We start from the raw sequence: 14,831 nt of genomic DNA on the forward strand, positions 1-14,831 counted from the left end.
TTGAAAGGGTGTTCATTTCATAAATAGCTTTAGTAAGAAACGCACATGTGTTTCTCTAAAGAGAGGCCATTTTTTGCGACATGTCAAAGTATTGTTAGAAGAGAGATCAGTGTTCCTTTCTGTGTAGAAGCTTTACTTTGAAAGATAATCACATTCCTTTGAAAGTGTATTCATTTCAGGATTAGCTTTAGTAAGAAACACACGTGTTACTTGGTAAAGAGATTCAATTGTTTCCTAAATGTCAAAGTCTTGTTAGAAGTGAGATCAGTGTTCCATCCTCTGTAGAAGCTTTGCTTTGAATGATAATCACGTTCTTTTGAATGTGTATTCATTTCTTAAAAAGTTTTAGTATGAAACACACATGAGTTTCTCTGTAAAGAAGCAGACGTTTGCAACTGTCAAATATCTATTAGAAGTGAGATCAGTTTTCCTTTTCTCTGTCAAAGCTTTATTTTGAAAGATAATCACGTTTTTTGAAAGTGTATTAGTTTCATATATAACTTTAGTAAGAAACGCACAGTTGTTTCTCTGTAAAGAAAGGCCGTATTATGCATCATGTCAAAGTATTTTTAGAAGAGAGATCAGTGTTCCTTTCTCTGTAAAAGCTTTACTTTGAAAGATAATCACATTCTTTTCAAAGTGTATTCATTTCATGAAAAGCATTAGGAAGAAACGCATATGTGTTTCTCTGTAAAGAGAAGCAGTTTTTTCCGACATGTCAAGTATTTTTAGAAGTGAGATCAGTGTTCCTTTTCTCTGTAGAAGCTTTGCTTTGAAGTATAATCATATTCTTTTGAAAGTGTATTCATTTCATGATAAGCTTTAGTAAGAAATGTACATGTGTTTCTCTGTAAAGAAAAGCACTTCTTTTCGACATGTCAAATTACTGTTAGAAGTGAGATCAGTGTTCATTTTCTCTGTGGAAGCTTTATTTTGAAATATAGTCACGTTCTTTTGAAAGTGTATTCATTTCTAGAAATGCTTTAGTAATAATGCTCATGTGTGTCTTGGTAAAGAGAAGCAGTTGTTTCTGACATGTCAAAGTCTTGTTAGAAGTGTGATCAGTATTCATTTCTCTGTAGAAGCTTTACTTTGAAAGATAATCACATTCTTTGAAAGTGTATTCATTTCATTAATAGCTTTAGTAAGAAACGCACAAGTGTTTCTCTGTAAAGAGAAGCTGTTGTTTGCGACATGTCAAAGTATTGTTAGAAGTGAGATCAGTGTTCCATTCTCTGTAGAAGCTTTGCTTTGAAATACAATTGGTTCTTTAAAAAGTGTATTCATTTCTTTAAAAACTTTAGTAAGAAACGCACATGTGTTTCTTGGTAATGAGAAGCAGTTGTTTGCGACATGTCAACGTCCTATTAGACCTGAGATCAGTGTTGCTTTTCTCTGTAGAAGCTTTAATTTGAAAGATAACCACATTCTTTGAAAGTGTATTTATTTCATAAATAGCTTTAGTAAGAAACGCACATGTGTTTCTCTGTAAAGAGAGGCCATTTTTTGCGACATGTCAAAGTATTGTTATTAGTGAGATCAGTGTTCCTTTTCTCTGTACAAGCTTTACATTGAAAGATAATCACGCTATTTTGAAACTGTATTCTTTCCTGAAAAGCTTTAGTTAAAACGCACTTGTGTTACTTGGTAAGGAGAAGCAGTTGTTTGCGACATGTCAAAGTGTTGTTTGAAGTGAGGTCAATATTCCTTTTCTAGGTACAAGATTTACTTTGAAAGATAATCACATTCTTTTGAAAGTGTATTCATTTCCTGAAAAGCTTTAGTAACTAACACACATGTGTTTCTTGATAAAGAGAAGCAGTTTTTTGCGACATGTCAACGTCTTGTTAGAAGTGATATCAGTGTTCCTTTTCTTTGTACAAGCTTTACTTTGAAGGATAATCACATTCTTTTGAAAGTGTATACATTTCTTGAACAGCTTTAGTTAGAAACACATGTGTTTCTTGGTAAAGAGAAGCAGTTGTTTGCGACATGTCAAAGTATTGTTAGAAGTGAGATCAGTTTACCTTTCTCTGTACAACTTTACTTTGAAAGATAATCATATTCTTCTGAAAGTGTATTCATTTCATTAATAGCTTTAGTAAGAAACGCACAAGTGTTTCTCTGTAAAGAGAAGCAGTTGTTTGCGACATGTCAAAGTATTGTTAGAAGTGAGATCAGTGTTCCATTCTCTGTAGAAACTCTGCTTTGAAATATAATCATGTTCTTTTAAAAGTGTATTCATTTCTTTAAAACTTTAGTAAGCAAAGCACATGTGTTACTTGGTTAGGAGAAGCAGTTGTTTGGGACATGTCAAAATATTGTTTGAAGTGAGATCAATATTCCTTTTCTCTGTACAAGCTTTAATTTGAAAGATAATCACGTTCTTTTGAAAGTGTATACATTTCTTGAAAATCTTTAGTAAGAAACATACATGTATTTCTCTCTAAAGAAAAGCAGTTGTTTGTGACATGTCAAATTACTGTTAAAAATGAGAACAGTTTTCTTTTCTCTCTACAAGCTTTACTTTGAAAGATAATCTCATTGTTTTGAAAGTGTATTCATTTCAAAAATAGCTTTAGTAAGAAACGCACAACTGTTTCTCTGTAAAGAAAAGCCATTTTTTGCGACATGTCAAAGTATTTTTGGAAGAGAGATAAGTGTTCCTTTCTCTGTAGAAGCTTTACTTTGAAAGATAATCACATTTATTTCAAAGTGTATTCATTTCATGAAAAGCTTTAGGAAGAAACACACATGTGTTTCCCTGTAAAGAGAAGCAGTTGTTTGCGACGTGTCAAATTATTGTTAGAAGTGATATCAATGTTCCTTTTCTCCGTAGAAGCTTTACTTTGAAAGAAAGTCACATTCTTTGGAAAGTGTATTCATTTTATAAATAGCTTTAGTAAGAAACACACGTCTTTCTGTGTAAAGAAAAGTTGTTTGCGACATGTCAAATTACTGTTAGAAGTGAGATCAGTGTTCCTTTTCTCTGTAGAAGCTATGCTTTGAAATATAATCACGTTCTTTTGAAAGTGTATTCATTTCTTGAAAAGCTTTACTAAGAAACCCACGTGTATCTTGTTAAAGAGAAGCAATTGTTTGCGACATGTCAAAGTATTGTTTGAAGTGAGATCAGTATTCCTTTTCTCTGTAGAAGCTTTATTTGAAAGATAATCACATTCTTTTGAAAGTGTATTCATTTCTTGAAATGCTTTAGTAAGAAACGCACATGTCTTTTTCTGTAAAGCAAAGCAGTTCTTTGTGACATGTCAAAGGCTTGTTAGAAGTGAGATCCGTGTTCCTTTTCTCTGTAGAATCTTTGCTTTTAAATATAATCACGTTCTTTTTAAAGTGTATTCATTTTAGGAAAAGCTTTATTAAGAAATGCACATGTGCTTCTCCTTATAGAGAAGCAGATTTTTCCGACATATCTATTACTGTTTGAAGTGAGATCAGTTTTCCTTTTCTCTGTAGAAGCTTTACTTTGGAAGATAATCACATTGTTTTGAAAGAGTTCATTTCAAAAATAGCTTTAGTAAGAAACGCAAAAGTGTTTCTTTGTAAAGAAAAGCAGTTGTTTGCAACATGGCAAATTACTGTTAGAAGTGAGATCAGTGTTACTTTTCTCTGTAGAAGCTTTGCTTTGAAATATAATCATGTTCTTTTGAAAGTGTATTCATCTCTTGAAAAGCTTTATTAAGAAACACATGTGTTTCTTGGTAAAGAGAAGCAGTTTTTGCTACATGTCAAAGTCTTTTTAGAAGTGAGATCAGTGTTCCTTTTCTCTATAGAAGCTTTACTTTGGAAGATAATCACGTTTTTTTGAAAGTGCATTTATTTCATGAAATACTTTTGTAAGAAACACACATGTGTTTCTCTGTAAGGAGAAGCAGTTGTTTTCGACATGTCAAAGTATTGTTAGAAGTGAGATCAGTAGTCATTTTCTGTGTGCAAGCTTTAATTTGAAATATAATCACGTTCTTTTGAAAGTGTATTTATTTCTTTAAATGCTTTAGTAATAACACACATGTGTTTCTTGGTAAGGAAAGGCAGTTGTTTCTGACATGTCAAAGCCTTGTTAGAAGTGAGATCAGTATTCATTTCTCTTTAGAAACTTTACTTTGAAAGATAATCACATTCTTTGAAAGTGTATTCATTTCATAAATAACTTAAGTAAGAAACGCACAACTGTTCCTTGTAAAGAGAAGCCATTGTTTACGACATGTCAAAGTATTGTTAGAAGTGAGATCAGTGTTCCTTTTCTCTGTAGAATCTTTGTTTTGAAATATAAACATGTTCTTTTGAAAGTGTATTCATATCTTGAAAAGCTTTAGTAAGAAACGCACATGTGTTTCTCTGTAAAGAGAAGCAGATGTTTGCGACATGTCAAATTACTGTTAGAAGTGAGATTAGTTTTCCTTTTCTCTGCAGAAGTTTTACTTTGAAAGATAATAACGTTCTTTTGAATGTGTATTTATTTCATGAAATGCTTTTGTAAGAAAAGCACATGTGTTTTTCTGTAAAGAGAAGCAGTTCTTTGGAACATGTTAAAGTATTGGTAGAAGTGAGATCCGTATTCCTTTTCTCTGTACAAGCTTTACTTTGAAAGATATTCACATTCTTTTGAAAGTGTATTCATTTCTTGAAAAGCTTTAGCATGAAACACACATGTGTATCTTGGTAAGGAGAAGCAGTTGTTTACGACATTCAAAGTATTGTTTGAAGTGAAATCAGTATTCCTTTTCTCTGTAGCAGGTTTACTTTGAAAGAAAATCACATTCTTTTGAAAGGGTGTTCATTTCATAAATAGCTTTAGTAAGAAACGCACATGTGTTTCTCTAAAGAGAGGCCATTTTTTGCGACATGTCAAAGTATTGTTAGAAGAGAGATCAGTGTTCCTTTCTGTGTAGAAGCTTTACTTTGAAAGATAATCACATTCCTTTGAAAGTGTATTCATTTCAGGATTAGCTTTAGTAAGAAACACACGTGTTACTTGGTAAAGAGATTCAATTGTTTCCTAAATGTCAAAGTCTTGTTAGAAGTGAGATCAGTGTTCCATCCTCTGTAGAAGCTTTGCTTTGAATGATAATCACGTTCTTTTGAATGTGTATTCATTTCTTAAAAAGTTTTAGTATGAAACACACATGAGTTTCTCTGTAAAGAAGCAGACGTTTGCAACTGTCAAATATCTATTAGAAGTGAGATCAGTTTTCCTTTTCTCTGTCAAAGCTTTATTTTGAAAGATAATCACGTTTTTTGAAAGTGTATTAGTTTCATATATAACTTTAGTAAGAAACGCACAGTTGTTTCTCTGTAAAGAAAGGCCGTATTATGCATCATGTCAAAGTATTTTTAGAAGAGAGATCAGTGTTCCTTTCTCTGTAAAAGCTTTACTTTGAAAGATAATCACATTCTTTTCAAAGTGTATTCATTTCATGAAAAGCATTAGGAAGAAACGCATATGTGTTTCTCTGTAAAGAGAAGCAGTTTTTTCCGACATGTCAAGTATTTTTAGAAGTGAGATCAGTGTTCCTTTTCTCTGTAGAAGCTTTGCTTTGAAGTATAATCATATTCTTTTGAAAGTGTATTCATTTCATGATAAGCTTTAGTAAGAAATGTACATGTGTTTCTCTGTAAAGAAAAGCACTTCTTTTCGACATGTCAAATTACTGTTAGAAGTGAGATCAGTGTTCATTTTCTCTGTGGAAGCTTTATTTTGAAATATAGTCACGTTCTTTTGAAAGTGTATTCATTTCTAGAAATGCTTTAGTAATAATGCTCATGTGTGTCTTGGTAAAGAGAAGCAGTTGTTTCTGACATGTCAAAGTCTTGTTAGAAGTGTGATCAGTATTCATTTCTCTGTAGAAGCTTTACTTTGAAAGATAATCACATTCTTTGAAAGTGTATTCATTTCATTAATAGCTTTAGTAAGAAACGCACAAGTGTTTCTCTGTAAAGAGAAGCTGTTGTTTGCGACATGTCAAAGTATTGTTAGAAGTGAGATCAGTGTTCCATTCTCTGTAGAAGCTTTGCTTTGAAATACAATTGGTTCTTTAAAAAGTGTATTCATTTCTTTAAAAACTTTAGTAAGAAACGCACATGTGTTTCTTGGTAATGAGAAGCAGTTGTTTGCGACATGTCAACGTCCTATTAGACCTGAGATCAGTGTTGCTTTTCTCTGTAGAAGCTTTAATTTGAAAGATAACCACATTCTTTGAAAGTGTATTTATTTCATAAATAGCTTTAGTAAGAAACGCACATGTGTTTCTCTGTAAAGAGAGGCCATTTTTTGCGACATGTCAAAGTATTGTTATTAGTGAGATCAGTGTTCCTTTTCTCTGTACAAGCTTTACATTGAAAGATAATCACGCTATTTTGAAACTGTATTCTTTCCTGAAAAGCTTTAGTTAAAACGCACTTGTGTTACTTGGTAAGGAGAAGCAGTTGTTTGCGACATGTCAAAGTGTTGTTTGAAGTGAGGTCAATATTCCTTTTCTAGGTACAAGATTTACTTTGAAAGATAATCACATTCTTTTGAAAGTGTATTCATTTCCTGAAAAGCTTTAGTAACTAACACACATGTGTTTCTTGATAAAGAGAAGCAGTTTTTTGCGACATGTCAACGTCTTGTTAGAAGTGATATCAGTGTTCCTTTTCTTTGTACAAGCTTTACTTTGAAGGATAATCACATTCTTTTGAAAGTGTATACATTTCTTGAACAGCTTTAGTTAGAAACACATGTGTTTCTTGGTAAAGAGAAGCAGTTGTTTGCGACATGTCAAAGTATTGTTAGAAGTGAGATCAGTTTACCTTTCTCTGTACAACTTTACTTTGAAAGATAATCATATTCTTCTGAAAGTGTATTCATTTCATTAATAGCTTTAGTAAGAAACGCACAAGTGTTTCTCTGTAAAGAGAAGCAGTTGTTTGCGACATGTCAAAGTATTGTTAGAAGTGAGATCAGTGTTCCATTCTCTGTAGAAACTCTGCTTTGAAATATAATCATGTTCTTTTAAAAGTGTATTCATTTCTTTAAAACTTTAGTAAGCAAAGCACATGTGTTACTTGGTTAGGAGAAGCAGTTGTTTGGGACATGTCAAAATATTGTTTGAAGTGAGATCAATATTCCTTTTCTCTGTACAAGCTTTAATTTGAAAGATAATCACGTTCTTTTGAAAGTGTATACATTTCTTGAAAATCTTTAGTAAGAAACATACATGTATTTCTCTCTAAAGAAAAGCAGTTGTTTGTGACATGTCAAATTACTGTTAAAAATGAGAACAGTTTTCTTTTCTCTCTACAAGCTTTACTTTGAAAGATAATCTCATTGTTTTGAAAGTGTATTCATTTCAAAAATAGCTTTAGTAAGAAACGCACAACTGTTTCTCTGTAAAGAAAAGCCATTTTTTGCGACATGTCAAAGTATTTTTGGAAGAGAGATAAGTGTTCCTTTCTCTGTAGAAGCTTTACTTTGAAAGATAATCACATTTATTTCAAAGTGTATTCATTTCATGAAAAGCTTTAGGAAGAAACACACATGTGTTTCCCTGTAAAGAGAAGCAGTTGTTTGCGACGTGTCAAATTATTGTTAGAAGTGATATCAATGTTCCTTTTCTCCGTAGAAGCTTTACTTTGAAAGAAAGTCACATTCTTTGGAAAGTGTATTCATTTTATAAATAGCTTTAGTAAGAAACACACGTCTTTCTGTGTAAAGAAAAGTTGTTTGCGACATGTCAAATTACTGTTAGAAGTAAGATCAGTGTTCCTTTTCTCTGTAGAAGCTATGCTTTGAAATATAATCACGTTCTTTTGAAAGTGTATTCATTTCTTGAAAAGCTTTACTAAGAAACCCACGTGTATCTTGTTAAAGAGAAGCAATTGTTTGCGACATGTCAAAGTATTGTTTGAAGTGAGATCAGTATTCCTTTTCTCTGTAGAAGCTTTATTTGAAAGATAATCACATTCTTTTGAAAGTGTATTCATTTCTTGAAATGCTTTAGTAAGAAACGCACATGTCTTTTTCTGTAAAGCAAAGCAGTTCTTTGTGACATGTCAAAGGCTTGTTAGAAGTGAGATCCGTGTTCCTTTTCTCTGTAGAATCTTTGCTTTTAAATATAATCACGTTCTTTTTAAAGTGTATTCATTTTAGGAAAAGCTTTATTAAGAAATGCACATGTGCTTCTCCTTATAGAGAAGCAGATTTTTCCGACATATCTATTACTGTTTGAAGTGAGATCAGTTTTCCTTTTCTCTGTAGAAGCTTTACTTTGGAAGATAATCACATTGTTTTGAAAGAGTTCATTTCAAAAATAGCTTTAGTAAGAAACGCAAAAGTGTTTCTTTGTAAAGAAAAGCAGTTGTTTGCAACATGGCAAATTACTGTTAGAAGTGAGATCAGTGTTACTTTTCTCTGTAGAAGCTTTGCTTTGAAATATAATCATGTTCTTTTGAAAGTGTATTCATCTCTTGAAAAGCTTTATTAAGAAACACATGTGTTTCTTGGTAAAGAGAAGCAGTTTTTGCTACATGTCAAAGTCTTTTTAGAAGTGAGATCAGTGTTCCTTTTCTCTATAGAAGCTTTACTTTGGAAGATAATCACGTTTTTTTGAAAGTGCATTTATTTCATGAAATACTTTTGTAAGAAACACACATGTGTTTCTCTGTAAGGAGAAGCAGTTGTTTTCGACATGTCAAAGTATTGTTAGAAGTGAGATCAGTAGTCATTTTCTGTGTGCAAGCTTTAATTTGAAATATAATCACGTTCTTTTGAAAGTGTATTTATTTCGTTAAATGCTTTAGTAATAACACACATGTGTTTCTTGGTAAGGAAAGGCAGTTGTTTCTGACATGTCAAAGCCTTGTTAGAAGTGAGATCAGTATTCATTTCTCTTTAGAAACTTTACTTTGAAAGATAATCACATTCTTTGAAAGTGTATTCATTTCATAAATAACTTAAGTAAGAAACGCACAACTGTTCCTTGTAAAGAGAAGCCATTGTTTACGACATGTCAAAGTATTGTTAGAAGTGAGATCAGTGTTCCTTTTCTCTGTAGAATCTTTGTTTTGAAATATAAACATGTTCTTTTGAAAGTGTATTCATATCTTGAAAAGCTTTAGTAAGAAACGCACATGTGTTTCTCTGTAAAGAGAAGCAGATGTTTGCGACATGTCAAATTACTGTTAGAAGTGAGATTAGTTTTCCTTTTCTCTGCAGAAGTTTTACTTTGAAAGATAATAACGTTCTTTTGAATGTGTATTTATTTCATGAAATGCTTTTGTAAGAAAAGCACATGTGTTTTTCTGTAAAGAGAAGCAGTTCTTTGGAACATGTTAAAGTATTGGTAGAAGTGAGATCCGTATTCCTTTTCTCTGTACAAGCTTTACTTTGAAAGATATTCACATTCTTTTGAAAGTGTATTCATTTCTTGAAAAGCTTTAGCATGAAACACACATGTGTATCTTGGTAAGGAGAAGCAGTTGTTTACGACATTCAAAGTATTGTTTGAAGTGAAATCAGTATTCCTTTTCTCTGTAGCAGGTTTACTTTGAAAGAAAATCACATTCTTTTGAAAGGGTGTTCATTTCATAAATAGCTTTAGTAAGAAACGCACATGTGTTTCTCTAAAGAGAGGCCATTTTTTGCGACATGTCAAAGTATTGTTAGAAGAGAGATCAGTGTTCCTTTCTGTGTAGAAGCTTTACTTTGAAAGATAATCACATTCCTTTGAAAGTGTATTCATTTCAGGATTAGCTTTAGTAAGAAACACACGTGTTACTTGGTAAAGAGATTCAATTGTTTCCTAAATGTCAAAGTCTTGTTAGAAGTGAGATCAGTGTTCCATCCTCTGTAGAAGCTTTGCTTTGAATGATAATCACGTTCTTTTGAATGTGTATTCATTTCTTAAAAAGTTTTAGTATGAAACACACATGAGTTTCTCTGTAAAGAAGCAGACGTTTGCAACTGTCAAATATCTATTAGAAGTGAGATCAGTTTTCCTTTTCTCTGTCAAAGCTTTATTTTGAAAGATAATCACGTTTTTTGAAAGTGTATTAGTTTCATATATAACTTTAGTAAGAAACGCACAGTTGTTTCTCTGTAAAGAAAGGCCGTATTATGCATCATGTCAAAGTATTTTTAGAAGAGAGATCAGTGTTCCTTTCTCTGTAAAAGCTTTACTTTGAAAGATAATCACATTCTTTTCAAAGTGTATTCATTTCATGAAAAGCATTAGGAAGAAACGCATATGTGTTTCTCTGTAAAGAGAAGCAGTTTTTTCCGACATGTCAAGTATTTTTAGAAGTGAGATCAGTGTTCCTTTTCTCTGTAGAAGCTTTGCTTTGAAGTATAATCATATTCTTTTGAAAGTGTATTCATTTCATGATAAGCTTTAGTAAGAAATGTACATGTGTTTCTCTGTAAAGAAAAGCACTTCTTTTCGACATGTCAAATTACTGTTAGAAGTGAGATCAGTGTTCATTTTCTCTGTGGAAGCTTTATTTTGAAATATAGTCACGTTCTTTTGAAAGTGTATTCATTTCTAGAAATGCTTTAGTAATAATGCTCATGTGTGTCTTGGTAAAGAGAAGCAGTTGTTTCTGACATGTCAAAGTCTTGTTAGAAGTGTGATCAGTATTCATTTCTCTGTAGAAGCTTTACTTTGAAAGATAATCACATTCTTTGAAAGTGTATTCATTTCATTAATAGCTTTAGTAAGAAACGCACAAGTGTTTCTCTGTAAAGAGAAGCTGTTGTTTGCGACATGTCAAAGTATTGTTAGAAGTGAGATCAGTGTTCCATTCTCTGTAGAAGCTTTGCTTTGAAATACAATTGGTTCTTTAAAAAGTGTATTCATTTCTTTAAAAACTTTAGTAAGAAACGCACATGTGTTTCTTGGTAATGAGAAGCAGTTGTTTGCGACATGTCAACGTCCTATTAGACCTGAGATCAGTGTTGCTTTTCTCTGTAGAAGCTTTAATTTGAAAGATAACCACATTCTTTGAAAGTGTATTTATTTCATAAATAGCTTTAGTAAGAAACGCACATGTGTTTCTCTGTAAAGAGAGGCCATTTTTTGCGACATGTCAAAGTATTGTTATTAGTGAGATCAGTGTTCCTTTTCTCTGTACAAGCTTTACATTGAAAGATAATCACGCTATTTTGAAACTGTATTCTTTCCTGAAAAGCTTTAGTTAAAACGCACTTGTGTTACTTGGTAAGGAGAAGCAGTTGTTTGCGACATGTCAAAGTGTTGTTTGAAGTGAGGTCAATATTCCTTTTCTAGGTACAAGATTTACTTTGAAAGATAATCACATTCTTTTGAAAGTGTATTCATTTCCTGAAAAGCTTTAGTAACTAACACACATGTGTTTCTTGATAAAGAGAAGCAGTTTTTTGCGACATGTCAACGTCTTGTTAGAAGTGATATCAGTGTTCCTTTTCTTTGTACAAGCTTTACTTTGAAGGATAATCACATTCTTTTGAAAGTGTATACATTTCTTGAACAGCTTTAGTTAGAAACACATGTGTTTCTTGGTAAAGAGAAGCAGTTGTTTGCGACATGTCAAAGTATTGTTAGAAGTGAGATCAGTTTACCTTTCTCTGTACAACTTTACTTTGAAAGATAATCATATTCTTCTGAAAGTGTATTCATTTCATTAATAGCTTTAGTAAGAAACGCACAAGTGTTTCTCTGTAAAGAGAAGCAGTTGTTTGCGACATGTCAAAGTATTGTTAGAAGTGAGATCAGTGTTCCATTCTCTGTAGAAACTCTGCTTTGAAATATAATCATGTTCTTTTAAAAGTGTATTCATTTCTTTAAAACTTTAGTAAGCAAAGCACATGTGTTACTTGGTTAGGAGAAGCAGTTGTTTGGGACATGTCAAAATATTGTTTGAAGTGAGATCAATATTCCTTTTCTCTGTACAAGCTTTAATTTGAAAGATAATCACGTTCTTTTGAAAGTGTATACATTTCTTGAAAATCTTTAGTAAGAAACATACATGTATTTCTCTCTAAAGAAAAGCAGTTGTTTGTGACATGTCAAATTACTGTTAAAAATGAGAACAGTTTTCTTTTCTCTCTACAAGCTTTACTTTGAAAGATAATCTCATTGTTTTGAAAGTGTATTCATTTCAAAAATAGCTTTAGTAAGAAACGCACAACTGTTTCTCTGTAAAGAAAAGCCATTTTTTGCGACATGTCAAAGTATTTTTGGAAGAGAGATAAGTGTTCCTTTCTCTGTAGAAGCTTTACTTTGAAAGATAATCACATTTATTTCAAAGTGTATTCATTTCATGAAAAGCTTTAGGAAGAAACACACATGTGTTTCCCTGTAAAGAGAAGCAGTTGTTTGCGACGTGTCAAATTATTGTTAGAAGTGATATCAATGTTCCTTTTCTCCGTAGAAGCTTTACTTTGAAAGAAAGTCACATTCTTTGGAAAGTGTATTCATTTTATAAATAGCTTTAGTAAGAAACACACGTCTTTCTGTGTAAAGAAAAGTTGTTTGCGACGTGTCAAATTACTGTTAGAAGTGAGATCAGTGTTCCTTTTCTCTGTAGAAGCTATGCTTTGAAATATAATCACGTTCTTTTGAAAGTGTATTCATTTCTTGAAAAGCTTTACTAAGAAACCCACGTGTATCTTGTTAAAGAGAAGCAATTGTTTGCGACATGTCAAAGTATTGTTTGAAGTGAGATCAGTATTCCTTTTCTCTGTAGAAGCTTTATTTGAAAGATAATCACATTCTTTTGAAAGTGTATTCATTTCTTGAAATGCTTTAGTAAGAAACGCACATGTCTTTTTCTGTAAAGCAAAGCAGTTCTTTGTGACATGTCAAAGGCTTGTTAGAAGTGAGATCCGTGTTCCTTTTCTCTGTAGAATCTTTGCTTTTAAATATAATCACGTTCTTTTTAAAGTGTATTCATTTTAGGAAAAGCTTTATTAAGAAATGCACATGTGCTTCTCCTTATAGAGAAGCAGATTTTTTCGACATATCTATTACTGTTTGAAGTGAGATCAGTTTTCCTTTTCTCTGTAGAAGCTTTACTTTGGAAGATAATCACATTGTTTTGAAAGAGTTCATTTCAAAAATAGCTTTAGTAAGAAACGCAAAAGTGTTTCTTTGTAAAGAAAAGCAGTTGTTTGCAACATGGCAAATTACTGTTAGAAGTGAGATCAGTTTTACTTTTCTCTGTAGAAGCTTTGCTTTGAAATATAATCATGTTCTTTTGAAAGTGTATTCATCTCTTGAAAAGCTTTATTAAGAAACACATGTGTTTCTTGGTAAAGAGAAGCAGTTTTTGCTACATGTCAAAGTCTTTTGAGAAGTGAGATCAGTGTTCCTTTTCTCTATAGAAGCTTTACTTTGGAAGATAATCACGTTTTTTTGAAAGTGCATTTATTTCATGAAATACTTTTGTAAGAAACACACATGTGTTTCTCTGTAAGGAGAAGCAGTTGTTTTCGACATGTCAAAGTATTGTTAGAAGTGAGATCAGTAGTCATTTTCTGTGTGCAAGCTTTAATTTGAAATATAATCACGTTCTTTTGAAAGTGTATTTATTTCTTTAAATGCTTTAGTAATAACACACATGTGTTTCTTGGTAAGGAAAGGCAGTTGTTTCTGACATGTCAAAGCCTTGTTAGAAGTGAGATCAGTATTCATTTCTCTTTAGAAACTTTACTTTGAAAGATAATCACATTCTTTGAAAGTGTATTCATTTCATAAATAACTTAAGTAAGAAACGCACAACTGTTCCTTGTAAAGAGAAGCCATTGTTTACGACATGTCAAAGTATTGTTAGAAGTGAGATCAGTGTTCCTTTTCTCTGTAGAATCTTTGTTTTGAAATATAAACATGTTCTTTTGAAAGTGTATTCATATCTTGAAAAGCTTTAGTAAGAAACGCACATGTGTTTCTCTGTAAAGAGAAGCAGATGTTTGCGACATGTCAAATTACTGTTAGAAGTGAGATTAGTTTTCCTTTTCTCTGCAGAAGTTTTACTTTGAAAGATAATAACGTTCTTTTGAATGTGTATTTATTTCATGAAATGCTTTTGTAAGAAAAGCACATGTGTTTTTCTGTAAAGAGAAGCAGTTCTTTGGAACATGTTAAAGTATTGGTAGAAGTGAGATCCGTATTCCTTTTCTCTGTACAAGCTTTACTTTGAAAGATATTCACATTCTTTTGAAAGTGTATTCATTTCTTGAAAAGCTTTAGCATGAAACACACATGTGTATCTTGGTAAGGAGAAGCAGTTGTTTACGACATTCAAAGTATTGTTTGAAGTGAAATCAGTATTCCTTTTCTCTGTAGCAGGTTTACTTTGAAAGAAAATCACATTCTTTTGAAAGGGTGTTCATTTCATAAATAGCTTTAGTAAGAAACGCACATGTGTTTCTCTAAAGAGAGGCCATTTTTTGCGACATGTCAAAGTATTGTTAGAAGAGAGATCAGTGTTCCTTTCTGTGTAGAAGCTTTACTTTGAAAGATAATCACATTCCTTTGAAAGTGTATTCATTTCAGGATTAGCTTTAGTAAGAAACACACGTGTTACTTGGTAAAGAGATTCAATTGTTTCCTAAATGTCAAAGTCTTGTTAGAAGTGAGATCAGTGTTCCATCCTCTGTAGAAGCTTTGCTTTGAATGATAATCACGTTCTTTTGAATGTGTATTCATTTCTTAAAAAGTTTTAGTATGAAACACACATGAGTTTCTCTGTAAAGAAGCAGACGTTTGCAACTGTCAAATATCTATTAGAAGTGAGATCAGTTTTCCTTTTCTCTGTCAAAGCTTTATTTTGAAAGATAATCACGTTTTTTGAAAGTG

The sequence above is a fragment of the Chionomys nivalis genome, chromosome 4 (assembly GCF_950005125.1).
Source record: "Chionomys nivalis chromosome 4, mChiNiv1.1, whole genome shotgun sequence".
Taxonomy (NCBI): Eukaryota; Metazoa; Chordata; class Mammalia; order Rodentia; family Cricetidae; genus Chionomys; species Chionomys nivalis.